The 15336-nt window shown below is 41.9% G+C and overlaps 2 protein-coding genes across 3 annotated transcripts in view; both read right to left on the bottom strand.

The window, feature by feature from the left end:
- Window positions 1-6273, bottom strand: part of WDR64 (WD repeat domain 64) — a 93358-nt gene extending 87085 nt beyond the window's left edge. Inside the window, exon 1 of the mRNA XM_061626396.1 lies at window positions 6136-6273. The gene's annotated coding sequence lies outside the window, so the exon portion shown is untranslated. The remainder of the gene's footprint in view (window positions 1-6135) is intronic.
- The window catches only part of EXO1 (exonuclease 1), a 381281-nt gene that overhangs the window by 129095 nt on the left and 236850 nt on the right, over window positions 1-15336 (bottom strand). The gene's annotated exons all lie outside the window — the stretch shown is intronic.

Raw genomic sequence — 15336 nt, 5'->3', positions numbered from 1 at the left:
AGGGCTGGTGATCCAGCACCCCCAGGTTTTCCTCTTCCCTGTGCTCTTGCTCTTGGCTGGAGATATTGGGAGTCTCACAGGAATTCTCCTCAGCTAGCACCTGCCAAATGCTAAATACCAATTGTGGCAATCCCCACTGGCTTTCAACAATAAAGCAGGACATTGCTCAGGCGACAAGGTATGTCTATCATGAAAGAGTCTTTACTACTGGACATGGGGATAGTAATCTGGATGTGGGGAGTCTTACATCTCTCCCTTTGTCATGGTCAGATCACTCCTTGCTGAAGTTTAGACTTTCAGTGGCCTTTTCCCTCTGCAAGGGTGGGGGACCTATTAAAATGGTCCACTCCCGGAGACTAATGAATCCTGATGCTTTTCAAAGGGCTCTGGGGGATTTTCCGGCTGATAGGACTGGCGCTCCTGTCGAAGCCCTGGCTAATCTGTGGAATGCAGAGATGACCCGGGCAGTGGACACGATCGCTCCTGCGCGCCCTCTCCTATGTAGAGCTCATACAGCTCCTTGGTATACTCCGGAGCTAAGAGCGATGAAGCAAGATAGGAGACGGCTTGAGCGGAGTTGGAGATGAACTCCCGACGAATGCAATTATGCGCTGGTTTGTGCTTCTACCAAGCGGTATGTAGGTGCGGTGAGGGCGGCGAAGAAACAACATTTCGCCGCCACTATTAAGTCATCTCTCTCCTGCCCAGTGGAGCTTTTTAGAGTTGTCCGAGGGCTACTCCACCCTGGCCCACAGGACATGGTAGATACATCGGTAGCCCGCTGTAATGAGTTTGCTAAGCACTTCCAGCATAAGATCTTATGCATTCGTCGGGACCTAGATTCCCATTTTATGACAGTTAGTCCTAATGAGGTGTCTGGAACACAGTCTAGTCATGTTTTGTTGGATGAGTTTCAGTTGGTTCAGTTCGAGGACGTGGACAAGGTGCTTGGACAGGTACGTGCAACCACTTCGGTACTTGATCCTTGCCCCTCTTGGCTTATAAAAACTAGCAAGGATGGAACAGCTGGCTGGGCCAAGGAAGTGATAAATGCCTCTTTACGAGAGGGAGTGGTCCCTGGCTGTCTGAAAGAAGTGGCGGTGAGACCACTTCTGAAAAAACCTTCCTTGGACCCAGAGGACTTTAACAACTATAGACCAGTGGCAAATGTTCCATTCTTGGGCAAGGTCTTGGAACAAGTGGTTGCTGACCAGCTCCAGGCGCTATTGGATGAAACCGATTATCTAGATCCATTTCAGTCGGGTTTCAGACCTGGTTTTGGCACTGAGACGGCCTTGGTCACCCTGTGTGATGACCTATATCGGGAGAGAGACAGAGGGAGTGTAACTCTGTTGATTCTCCTTGATCTCTCAGCGGCTTTTGATACCATCGACCATGGTATCCTTCTGGAGAGACTTGCGGAGTTGGGTGTTGGAGGCACTGCTTGGCAGTGGTTCCGCTCCTACTTGGCGGGCCGTCTCCAGAAGATAATACTTGGGGAACATTGCTCGACCCCGTGGGTTCTCCAATATGGGGTCCCGCAGGGTTCGGTCTTGTCTCCCATGCTTTTTAATATCTATATGAAGCCGTTGGGTGCAGTCATCCGGAGTTTTGGAGTGCGTTGTCATCAGTACGCTGATGACATGCAGCTCTACTTCTCCTTTTCATCTTCTTCAGGTGAGGTGGTCGATGTGCTGAACCGTTGTCTGGACGCGACAATGGACTGGATGAGAACTAACAAACTGAGACTCAATCCTGATAAGACTGAGATGCTGCTGGTGGATGGTTTCTCTGGTCAGATGGTGGATACATACCCTGTCCTGGACGGGGTTACACTCCCCCTAAAGGATCAGGTTCATAGTTTGGGAGTCGTTTTAGACTCTTCCCTATCACTCGAGGCTCATGTAGCCTCGGTGGCACGGAATGCGTTCTACCAACTTCGGTTGGTAGCCCAGCTACGTCCCTATCTGAGTAAGGAGGACCTTACATCAGTGGTTCATGCTCTGGTAACCTCACGTTTGGACTACTGCAACGCGCTCTACGTAGGGCTACCTCTGAAGACAGTTCGGAAGCTACAGCTAGTGCAAAATACGGCGGCCAGACTGCTAACAAGAACTAAGCGGTCTGAGCATATAACACCTGTTCTGGCTCGCCTGCACTGGCTTCCAATATGCTACCGGGCCAGATTCAAAGTGTTGGTATTAACCTATAAAGCCTTATACGGCGCGGGACCACGATACCTGCAGGAACGCCTCTCCCGTTATGAACCGGCTTGTACACTACGGTCTACTACGAAGGCCCTCCTCCGGGTCCCGACCCATAGGGAGGCCCGGAGGGTAGTAACAAGATCTAGGGCCTTCTCAGTGGTGGCCCCCGAATTGTGGAATAGTCTCCCCGAGGAGGTACGCCTGGCGCCGACACTATTATCTTTTCGGTGCCAGGTTAAAACCTTTCTCTTCTCTGAGGCATTTTAATCTAAGTTATTTATGTAAATGTTGTAATTGGTATTTTAGATGATGTACTTTTATATTTGTTATATTGATCTTGTAATTTTATTATTGTATATGTTTCTATGTTTGCCGCCCAGAGAGCTGTTTGCTAGTTGGGCAGGATATAAGCTGAATAAAATAAAATAAAAATAAATAAATAAGAGTCAAAGCCACGGCACCCATTTCCTCACTGCTCTGCCTCCTGAAGGGCTGGCACCTGCACACTGACAGTGGCCTGAGTCACATGACACTGCAAGCCAAACTAACCACGAGCTGTAGCCAAGAGCAAGCCTTGGTTACAAGCTCAGGGTCATCTGGAGAGCGCTTGACCACAAGCCTTGGTTCAGACAAGCACAGAGCATAAAGACCAGGGAGGAGCAAAGTGGCTGCAAGCTCCTCTCTAGGTGCCTGCACAATTGCACAGTCCCACAAAATCACAGTTTGCCTTACTGTGTCAGTATGCCAGTGTCAGCCTTCTCTTGCTGGGTGTTGCAGTCAGCAGCAGAGCTTGGCATGAATTAATCTGTTGGGAGAGACCCTCAGACAAAAATACATAGAAGCAGGATCCACCCAATCTATTCCCAGTCACTTCTTGCAAGTATTTTTAAGGGGAACTGGCATTTGCACATGTATTTTGCATCTGAAACTCTGTTCCCAATTACATGTAGTAGGAGAAACCACCTTTTGTAGCTGTGTTAAATGGCCAAGTTACATGGCCAACTGTTAGTACATTTCATCTGATACAAGCAGTGATCTATGATAAAGCAAAGGTACATTAGTTCATATCGTGGTAGTGATGGCATGCAATATGGAGGCCACTGGCATATTTTCCTAACCTCCTTTTTTACATCAGTTTAAAAATTCAGGGGGAAACAGTGGTATTACACCTACTAGGAAGCGTGATCCTCAAAGCACAGACTCCTAGCAGGAAATCTGCTGAACCAACGGAGGCTTGCCCTAGTGAAAGTAGATCAAAATGGAGCTCTTCTACAGAAGAATGCTAAATTGAATTGAAATTGAAGAATGCTAAGGGAGTTTTCACACAAGTGCCTCTTGTTTCAATTGGGTCTGAAATGCAAATACAGATCTCCCATTTATCAGAATGCTCATTCACATTACAAATCCTTTTTCTCCACATAAACAACATTCAAGTGATTTAAGCCTCATGTGGGATATCCTTAATAACCTGCCAAACATGTAGGTATAGTCGTTCTCTATTCATTTTCAAAATAGCAGGGACTGTTGTATCAACACATCTCAAAGTTTCCATGTACAGCTTTCAAAGAGTGAGGTGAAAAATAATTTCGAGCTTTGGAAATGAAATGGAGGTACTGATGTCAATGTGACATCAGTGGAAAATCTTAGGTGACAGCTGAGAGCTCTCTGGACTATGGAAGGGGGATTATTTTCGACAGCAGTTCTTTGCAGAACATAGACTTCCTTTCATGTACAAGAGGTATAATACAGAGGAGCATTGAATATGTTTTCTTACACATTTCTTCAGCCATTTCCAAATGCCCTGGCTTTCCTTTATTGTTTAATCATCTGCAAGCATCTTTTATTACTTTGCATTTGCCTAGCATGTGTATTTTGTCCTAATGAAATTAAAACCCTGGGGTGTGTTTTGCTCCCTTGCAACAAAACTGCTTATTCACACATTTTAATAGACTACTTGTATGAGAACTATATGTGTAAAGTTACCAACACAGATGCTTATATTTGTGTCTTTTACAATTGTGTACTGTGGCATTTTTTTAAGTTGCATTCTTGGAGATTCACTGACATGGCTTTTCTTCCCCCTGTAGACAGATATTATCAAAATCTCTCTTAAAACTGGTTCCAAAAAAGAAATTTGAAACACGAATTATAACCACTGGCATTTTATGGGATTATGTTGAGACATGTGCTTTCACCAGTTTACCAGTGTACACATATACTTCTATACACACATTCACACTGACTCTTGCGCTTGTACACTCTTGTACTCTTAACATCCTTGCATGCACAGACATTTTCACACGTGTGTATACACACACAGACACACACATTCTGCCTTAGGAATATAGGAAGCTGTCTTATACCCAGTCAGATCATTGGTTCATCTAGTTCAGTACTGTCTCCGCTGATGGACAGCAGCTCTCCAGGATTTCAGAGGAGGAGATGTCTCCCCTAGCTCTACCTCGGGATGCCAGAGACTTCTGCACAGCAGCTGCTCTACCACTGAGCCTTGCAGACTCATTCTTAGGGAGAATGGCCCAGACATGGAGTGTTTCCTGTGTGCAAAGCCTGCTGGGATGTGTGCTGGCCTGTGTAGCTACCTCATTTATAGGTATGCTTAAAGGGAAGTCCTTGATGGCTTTCTTGGAAGTAATGGGCCCAGCCTGTTGTGACGGGCATCAGGCTGGCTGTTTTCCCAACATGGTCATCTGTTGGATTGAGACTTTTGGCCCTTACTGCTTGGTTAACTTGGCTTTTTCTTTTCACCTCCTTCAACTACTTTGCCTTCTCTTTCCTATTGCAGCAGAAGGGGAGGAACCATGAGAATGAATTTACCATGTCCTTGGCATCGACCAAAGGAAGCCACTGTGAAGTCTGCACACCCCAGTGCACATAGGCTGAAGAGGTTTCTCCACACACACACGTTAAGAGTACCTTTTTGCAAATTACCAAGCACTAGGCACTTCTTTCAGCTGCTTGGGATAGGAGGAAGTACCCCCAATGATTTGGCTGCAGAATCCCCTTTGAGTCATGGGCACAAAGAACTCCTCTGACCTGTGTTGGAGCAACTGATAAGCTGCCTGGCATTAAGACCCCTTCTTTCAGTATTATGTATGTAGCACAAAAATAAACCCTTTTAAAATGTCAGCTTTATTTAGCAGAAGGCCAGCATATCAATGTGAAAATGGGCTAAAACAATCCAAGCTGTTTAGAAAATGAGACTCTTACTTTACTCTCAATATCATTCTCTGTTATAACATTTGAGGATGTTAAGCATCTCACAGCTTGCCCCAACACAGGTCAAAGGACCCTCTGGGCCACTTAAAACTGGATTTGCCTAACCAAGCTCTTTCTACAAAAGGGTTGGAAGAGAAGGGATGCTGATGTTGGCAAATTGTGCACGCCAGGGTTCAAGTTGCCACTTGGCTATGAAGCTTCACTGGGCGCCCTTTGGCCAGTCACTGTCTCTCAGCCTAACCTACCTCACAGGGTTGTTGTGAGGATAGGAGGTGGGGAGTCATGTATACAACCCTGAGCTCTTAAGAGGAAAGATGGGATATAAATGTAATAATAAATAAGCAAGCAATATATAATATACACAGAAGATCCCTCATGAAAAACTACTACTGAGCCACTGAGCTCTTTCCCAGAGTACCCAAGTGCAGGCTTTTACTGTTCTCAATAAATGTGAATGGCAACCAGGAAGTAAATGGAGTGCACTGAAGGACAGTGTTGGGGAAGTGGCTAAACCTGCTGGACTGAACCTGCTCCTGGCGACCCTAGCCACTGAGCATCATCAGCTCCTATCTAGATGGTCCTGTCTTCATCTGCTTAGCTCCATCTTGGGCTTTGCTTTGGGGCACAGTAGAGTTGGGATGCTGAGAACTGGCCTCTAGGCATACAGTTGTTTAAAAATGTATATTTATACCTGTGTATGCTAGTCATTTTTCTGAAAGCCTTTGGCATCAGTTGGGCCAGTTTACCATCATCATCATAATCATTATTATTATTGTTGTTGTTATTGTTATTGTTATCATCATCATCATCATCATGCCCTTTCTGCTGAAGGAGACCAGGGCGGCAAACATAAACAAAACAATTCAACAGGAAAAAGAAAAAACATGCAAAAAACAGTTAAAAACTTTCCAAAATACAATTACAATCAAAAACATTCTAAAGCACAGTAAAAATATTTTAAAAAACAGCTTAAAAACATTCTTTCATCAGTGTTCTTTTAACGAGTGAAAGGGGCTAGGTGCATTGTGTTTTATAAGGAAGAGAAAGCAAACTATGCAGCAAGAACTTTTTCCTCCTAATGTATCACCCAAATTAAGGATCCATGTGCAGATTTATTTCAATGGAGCTCCCACAGAGGCCTTCCAAGTGGTCTGTCTTATTTTCTATGAATCTGTGCCTGAATAATACATGAAAATTGGATTAAATGCCAATGTATTTCAGAAATCTGAAACAAGGTGCCTTTCATATGAAATAAAGTTGGTTGACTATCTCACTCAAATATAACTAAAGAGCAGTTGCATTTACAGCCATAATTATCTGTTCATTTTAGAAACTACTTGGTAAAATAATGAAACAAATGTAGTTTCCTTCAGAAATACCTGGCTGTTGAAAACAGACAGCATCCCCTTCTGTGATGCTGTTACCATGAAATCCAGCTGTGGTACCTTTACTATGCACTTTATCACATCACGTCTCTTGACTCCTGCCAAAGACAAAATACTTTCTAAAACTCTCACAACAAAACGTCTAGAAATTAAATAACATGCACAATTAAAAACAAGATAGGGGAGGGGGTGTGGCTCAGCGCACGCGAAAATAGAGCAGGAGCTCCAGCCTTGATTGTCATTATTTTCACAAGCTGTCCCCATAACAGGTAGACCTCACTGACTGTGGAGTCTGACCTCGTTTGGGGAACTCCCCGGGATCCCAACTGGCACGGGAGTCTTGATCTGCAGGGACTTGGATATGTGCCATAGAGAGGGGCTTGACCAGAAGGGGCACAGGACCGCTACATCTCTCTCTAAGGAACAGAAATTTCATGATCATCTTAATTCGCACAACTTAAGGGATGTGTGACAGAAGTGGCGCCAGGATGAACCAGGCTTCACTTTTCGCTCCTCTTGCCATTGGTTTGACCGGGTGCCACTTCTGCCACATATGTGCCCCTTTTGGTCAAGCCTCTCTGTATGACACATATCCAAGTCTCTGCCGATCACGACTTCTCCTTCCTTAGCTGATAAAGTATAAAGACTCAACACTTAGCTTGCTTTCATTTAACAGCACTAGCAAGAAGACACAAGTTTTTATTACCATATTCATAGAATTTCTGCCCCAGATATATCAAAGGTTTAGAAGCTGCATTTATGACCATCCCAGAGTGCAGGACACAGAATAATGGGTTCAAGTTGCAGGAAGCCAGATTTCGACTGGGCATCAGGAAAAACTTCCTAACTGTTACAGCCATACGACAATGGAACCAATTACCTAGAGAGGTAGTGGGCTCTCCAACACTGGAGGCATTAAAGAGGCAACTGGACAGCCATCTGTCAGGAATGCTTTGATTTGGATTCCTGGATTGAGCAGGGGGTTGGACTTGATGGCCTTATAGGCCCCTTCCAACTCTACTATTCTATGATTCTATGTCCAGGGCTTTAATTAAAAGAAAGCAGATAAACCTTACGAGAGCCCATGGATTAGTAGCAATGTTCCAAGGCAGCAACCTCTGCCTATAGCTTGGTCTTGAGGGAGGTAGCCAGTTTCTTAAGTTTAGCTGACTCACTAATGGCCATCCCCCTTAGGACCACCTTTATCGTGTCCCAAACTGCCAGGCAAGGAGGGTCATTAATTGAGTTAATTTCAAAATACTGTTGGATCACCTCTTGCAATACTCAGACTGAATGCTGACAAGTTGAAATGGAAGAGTTAGGGTACCAGATTGGAGAGAAGTGTGGGATGCAATTCCAAATTAACAGTAACTGGAGCATGGTTGGACACCAATTTAGGGCAGGCCCAAACACCCATTAGATTAACCCCACAAAATGCATTTCAGTTGAATTATTTACCTGTCCTGAAGACCATTACTTCTGATCTGAATGCGTGGAAAGTTCTTAATTTGTTGATTCTGGGCAGGGTGGTCACGCTGAAAATAGGGGTTCTCCCCAAGCTATTGTTTTTGTTTCAGGTCCTCCCTATCCCAATCCCTCTTAAAACCATGAAAGTTTTGCAATGTTTGCCTAACAGATTTATTCTGCCTTCCAAAAGGGCAGAGTTTTATTCTTTCCTGCTTTATATCATATCGCTGTTGGGGCTTTCCACAATTACTTTCTTATTTTGAGGAGTTTCCGATCCGCCAGGTTATTCCTATGATATTGTCCAACAAATGAAAATCACATGTAGCCCTTGAGGGTTTGGAACCCCCTCCCTTTGAATGCACTGCTGTTTCATTTGGTTTAAGATCTGCATGGAAGTGGTTCCCCAACCCGTTCACAAAATGTATTTTGGGGATCTGGCATAAATGACAAGGTAAATTGGTTTCCATATTCTCCCCTATGATTACACTGCCTTTCCACCCCTGCTTCTAAGTATTAGATAAAGCAGCCCTTCACAATCGGTTATTACATGCCAGCTTCTCCAATTTGTGTGATATTCACACTCCAATAACACTCCCTTTCCAGAACCCCAGCTTGCAGCTCGATTGTGATGCTTTGGCTTGGACTGGCTACGTATTGGGCAACTTAACTGTTTTCTTAAAGTCCCTGAGGTGGAAAAATATGGCACACAATCATTCATACCTTTTGAGACACTGACATTTGGATCCCTAGCTAGCCATAAAGGCTTAGCCTCTATACTATATTCCATGATAGTGGGTAGACAATTTTCTCCTTTTTTAACCCTCTGGAAGGCATGGGAAGCCAATATTGGAAAGGAAATAGATCCTTTCCATTGGAAAAGGATCTGGTCCTCATAGTCCTTTCATTTTATATCTGCTAATGTTTGGGAAAACTCATTTAAGGTGATATCCCAGTGGTTTTTAACCCCAGTTAGGCTGGCCCATGTCATGCAAACAGGAACCCTGCTTTGTTGATAAGGCTGCACAGAAAGTGGCACCTACTACCATATGTGGTGGGGTTGTCGGCATATTTATAATTTTGGGGAGCTGGTGGTAAAGGAGATCAATCTAATTATTGGTCAGAAGGTGTACTTGGATCCCAGATTGTGCTTACTTTCCATATTTGTAGATTGTATCTCTGATATTGTCTGTAAACCCTTAGTTACCCACCTGCTTATGGCCACGCATTTGGTGGTGGCTCAAGGATGAAAGATGCCTCAATCTATCACTTGGGCAATTGGCTCAAGAAGGTCCTCTTTTTCACTATTTCTGAGAAATTGACTCATCACCTTTGGGTGGTTTGCCGTGATGCAGACCCACAGGATTTCCTTGTCACTTGGTGGTTCTTTGTTACTTATATGAACTGGCAAACATATGGACCTCTCCCCTTGAAATATGATTTTATTTGGAGATCTCTGTAATTTTGATTATTTTCTTTATTGTCTTTACCACAGCCCCTAATTTTACCTCATTCATGTCTTGTTCTTCTTACCTTTGCCCTTCCTCCCCTTCCTGTCTAATATTCATAGACTGGTTTTCTTTTATTGTTTCTTTATATGCTCTCCTCCCATCTTTGTTGTATGTTAGTTTATATCTGTGGCTTTGTACTGTTGTTGCTCTTATATATCAATAAACTTTTTAAACACTTTTTTATACTGTTTAAATTTTTTTAAATTGTGTTTTAAATTGTTTTTATAAGATCTGTTTTAAATTGTATTTATTTTAATGTTTTTAGTTACTGTAAACTGCCCAGAGAGCTTCGGCTACGGGGCAGTATACAAGTATAATAAAATAAATAAAATAAATAAATAAAATAAAATAACAAGGTAGGGGGCATCTAATTTAGAGGCCTGTATGCAAAGCAGCAAGAAGGTATGTAGTTATTTAATGCATATTTTAATAAAGTTGTTAACTTGAATGCGTACTTTTCCTTGACAATACTCCGTTTCTTAAGTCTGTTTCAAGAACATATAAACATGCATATTAAAATGTAAATATGTTAATAAAGAATCACAGTCAAACCATATACTGTGTATTACAACAATATGTGTCCCAAAGCTCAGTGTAATAACAGACTATTCCACCGCATTTGTTTTGAAAAAAAATATTGTTACATGCTCCTCACTTCCCTAAGAGGTTTGAGGGCAATGCTACTGGTTTTGAATTTCCTGTAGCTGAGGAAGTATTAGAGAATAATGGTGTCTTTGTACTACTGCTTTATTTGCAAATATACAAACATAGAATAATAAAAATGAAACTCGAGTTTAGATTCTATTGGTGGGTGTTGACAGGCCTGACCACTCATTAAGAGTGCTTATCCATTTATCAGAAAGGTTATTGTCTATAAGCATACATTAAGCCTTTCAGCATAATGAGAATTAAATGTTTTGTGTCCATGGTGCAGGTGGTGTCCACTTCAAGCCCTACTTGCAAGCCCTATTCCACAGAAGGTGATAAGAAACTGTAAGAAAGTACCAAAATAGTATAGTCCAGACACATATTAGGGCGTCACACAAATTGTCCACTCTTGCAATTCAGCAGACTCATGGACAGTCTGATCCACAACCAACCAGGATGAAATATTTGCATTAAGCTGAATTAATCCAAAGAAAAACAATAGGTTTTCCTATTGTTCAGCATCCAATCAATTTTTTGAGGATTTTGGAGTAACCGAGGCCTTGTTCCCAATGAAATTGCAAACTTGCATCTGGGCCAAAGCACTTTGCCAGATGCTAGCATGACATACAGCACAATCCTATGCATGTCTACTAAGAGTAAATTCCGCTGAGTTTAGTGGGGCTTACTCCCAGGTGGGTATAGGATTAGACTTTCAATGCTCCTCCTATACAAAATAATTCCCTCCACATGAAAAAGTAGGTTTCAGGGAACATGGCTGTAATCTAACATTCTTCTCACCATGCTTCCCCTTTCTGCAATGCTTTTGCAGGGAGGAGCTTTCCATCATGCGGAACTTCACACTGCTTGTGACTAGGGATGGGCAAAACCAGTCAATTTTGGGTTCTCTCAGTTTCTCATTTTTTCAGTCGTGAGTTCAATTCTCCACATTTCCACATCTGTTTGCAATAATAATAAAAAAGCCCTTATGAACATTCCTCAGCATTTTAGTGTGAATTTCTGCTAATATATGTTTGCATGCCATTTTGCCTAATCTATTCATTTTTGCGGAGCAGTATTCACTAATATAATGCTTTTTAATGTTATTTTCACCAATATGCTGATGATGAAATGACAAAACTGAGGTTATCATACTTTGGACACATCATCAGGAGACATGATTCACTAGAAAAGACAATAATGCTGGGAAAAACAGAAGGGAGTAGAAAAAGAAGGCCAAACAAGGGATGGATTGATTCCATAAAGGAAGCCACAGACCTGAACTTACAAGATCTGAACAGGACGGTTCACGACATATGCTATTGGTGGTCACTGATTCATATGGTCACCATAAGTCATCGTCGACTTGAAGCCACATAACAACAACAATGTACATTTTGCCCCAGTACATGAATTGCTTTGCAAAATTCGGAGGTGTGTGAATTTGAAAGGCTGGCTGTACTTCTGTTCTCATATTGTTTCAGGAAGTGAGAATTAATTAGGTTCACCTTTAAATGTGAGCTAATTGAATTTCTCCGTCCCTACTTATGACACAGTGATATAGTATGGACACAAGTATACCATGTCAGTGAGAACGAAACTGATTTAAAAAATATTCTGATACATCAAAGTTGTTGTTAATGTTTGCTTTTATTGGTATTTTTAATGAATGATTCAGTTTGTTCTTCAGAAATTGTTAAAAGGCTTTGTGTAAGTTGTATATACATTTTGTTACATAAAATAAAATCAGCAAATGTTAAAGAATAGGATGGGAGTTTAACAAAATCATTACAAGCTGCTTTTGTTAGGCTATAGGACAGCTCACAGATGACTAATATTCATTTACTGTGCCTGGCAGAAATGCCATAAAGTGCATTTTTAAACAAATCATATGGCACCTTTGGAAACTCATAAACATTAAAAAAAAAAAGCCTGATGCTTTAAATTTTAATCTCTGCTCAGTTAATAGTGTATTCATCTAGGGCAGTGGTTCTTAACCTTTTTTGAGTCATGGGCCCCTTTGAGAATCTGATAAAAGCTACGTACCCACTTAAATAAATAAATACTATTTATTTTATTGCATTAGATATTGAATTTTCTCCCCCAAGTTCACAGACCTCCTGAAACCCATCCATGGACCCCAGATTAAGAACCCATGATTTAGGGGTTTCTTGAGTGCTACTTTGTTGATGTCAATGGAGGGACTGCTAGAGCTGATCTTGCAGTAGGAGAAAAAATTAACTCAGAGTCACAACAGAAACATGATTTTTAAAAAAATCAATGAACTATTTAAGAAATCCATTTTAATGAGGTGAAAGTCCTAATACGAAGCCTATAATAGACATTGTAGAATCCTATACGTGTGTATTCAGAAATAAGCCCCGATGAGTTCAATGGAGCTTACTCTCAGGTAAGTATGTATAGGATTTCAGCCACATGTTGCTTGCCAGGTGGACAGAGCCGCTACACCACCTTCCCAGTAGGTGAGTCGCTGTTGCTTATAGAGAGAGAGGGAAGGCAGCGGGGAGGTTGGCATGGTGTGCATCCACCAGTGGAGCCCATACGGCGCACCTGCTGGTGCATTCGCACCATGTCACCCTCTCTGTCTTCATCTCTCTCCCTCCTGGGCTGCAAGAGCAAACCACCAGCTGGGAAGCTAGCATAGCAGCTTTGCTTCACCTGGCGAGCTGCTTCTGACTGGTCTCCATGAATTTTGAATTGGGAAGCCAGAATGAAGACAACCACGTTTCACACTGCCTGGGAAAAATGCAAATTCAGCAAGGATAACAGTGATGGAAAAGCAGATTAAAGAAAACATGTATGATGGAGGCATACGGCCGTGTAAGAAAAGTACTTACCAAATATAACTCTATGAATATATTGTTCTGCCTACATTGACAACACGTGATGCAGGAGTTTAATATGAGGGCTGAACATGAAAATATCCCACCTGCTTTTGTAATCCGCTGCTTCTTGGATACCAGGAAAACCATATTTTCTTCATCAAGTTGGGCAGCAAGAGCATCACCCTCCAGTATATAATATCCAAAAATCTAGAACAAGCCAAACAAGATACAACACCACATGAGAAGAATGCAGTATCTAAGCTTTATGTGGAAATAAGCACATATATTTAAAACTCTATCCAAGGCTAGGCACTCAGAGATATCAATCTATATAACCTATTTTAAGATAAACTGAGGAACATAAAGCTCAACATTTTTGCAAGCATTGTAATTCCTCTGTCCATTCTAGTACATATCAGAACTAGAAGTGTTTTCATGCCTCAGGTATTATCAAGAAGCATAATATTTAACAGTTGGGAAACCTTGTAGGCTCTGCACCCACATCTTTATCAGAGACTAGCCTCGCGGGCCAAATTTGGCAGGTTGTCAGATTATTAGGTGCTTGCAAAGAGCCCTGCGCAGTGGTTTAAAGTGCCTGAAGCTTCAGCTTTACTTCCCATCAGCTGATGGGTACTGGAGCTGAAGCCTGCTTTCCTTTGCCAATGCACAATCACGGGTGCACTTTAAGGCTCCCAACTGTGTGTTGGCAGCTGCTGCTCTACCTGCCCCACACCTGGTGCCACATGATATAATGTGAGAAGCAGGTGGACGTGGTTTGGGTTAAAACTGAGCATCTGTACGGCCACGTTTGGTCTGCAGTCTGGAGGATTCTCACACCTGATTTAATTTTAAAAAAAGAAAGTATGAGGCACCTTAGCTTCATACAAAGCAGCATGTCCAAGTTCACTATCTGGTGAGCTTTGCAGTTGCAAATGCACTTTTCAATATTATCTCATTCTCCCTCAAACCACCATGTGAAGCAACCTAGGTAAAGAAATGGATTCGCTACCCAATTCCATATTGTTATCCTGCACTTACATGAAGGTTTTCTTTATCTTTCCCAGTTTGAACTCTGGTTTATAAAAGAACATTACAAGGTTCATGGAGGGCTTCTAAATTCCATCCTAATGCTTTAGCTTTTGGTTATGGGGTAGTATTTTTATATATGTGCTTTTCTTCTGAAGGCAGTATCTATACATCTATGTGTGTCTCCTTTCAGCCACTGCAACCCAGTAGAGAAATAATGTCATAGACTGAAAGATCAACTCTGAGGCTTTTCACAGTTAACACTATAGACACCTTTGATCTCAAATGCATCACTTCTAAATGTTGCTAATGCAAGATAGAAAAGGAAGGTTGGATAAATGGTGGGGGGTGAGTGGAAATGCTACTTTTTAAATTTAAAAGTTCAAGCAAGGGAATCTCTGCCTGGCTGTCTGTTAGCCTGTTTATATTTCTCTCTGGCTCCACCCTCTTCAGCCTCTATCCCCACCCACCTTTGGAATGTGGCCCTCGGATGGATGCTCACTGGATGAAGTTGAGTTAATGACTCTCGGCTTAAACCACCTCATGGAATTGTGAGGATAAAATAGGGAGAAGGGATTATGCACACTGTCTTGAGCTCTTTGGAGGAAAGGTAAAGATATAAATGTAGTAAACAACAAATAAAATAAAATCCCACAGCTTTTCCAGGTTTTTGGGATGCCTCACTTATAAAAACTGAAAATTAACCTGTTTGTCACTACAAATATTTGAACACGGACGAGTATAGATTTCTTAAATCCATGAACAAACCAACACTGTAAAATGTTTAAAAATAGCTTTATTATGAAAAAAATAGAAATGTGGCATTCATACATGCAATAAAATACTGAAAATATGACTAAAAGGTAGTCTCTCTTTGTACTGATACACATACATACTTTCAGAGTTACAGAAATCCTTAATTTAAAATCTGTTTTCCAATACAAAGCTTGAGGTTTCAAAGAGGCAACTGCCTAGGTTGGCATTAATGAACGACTCTCAACTCTCCGGTTAAAAC

This window comes from Rhineura floridana, chromosome 4, assembly GCF_030035675.1.
Source record: "Rhineura floridana isolate rRhiFlo1 chromosome 4, rRhiFlo1.hap2, whole genome shotgun sequence".
Lineage (NCBI taxonomy): Eukaryota > Metazoa > Chordata > Lepidosauria > Squamata > Rhineuridae > Rhineura > Rhineura floridana.
This window is presented reverse-complemented; position numbering and strand designations above follow the sequence as displayed.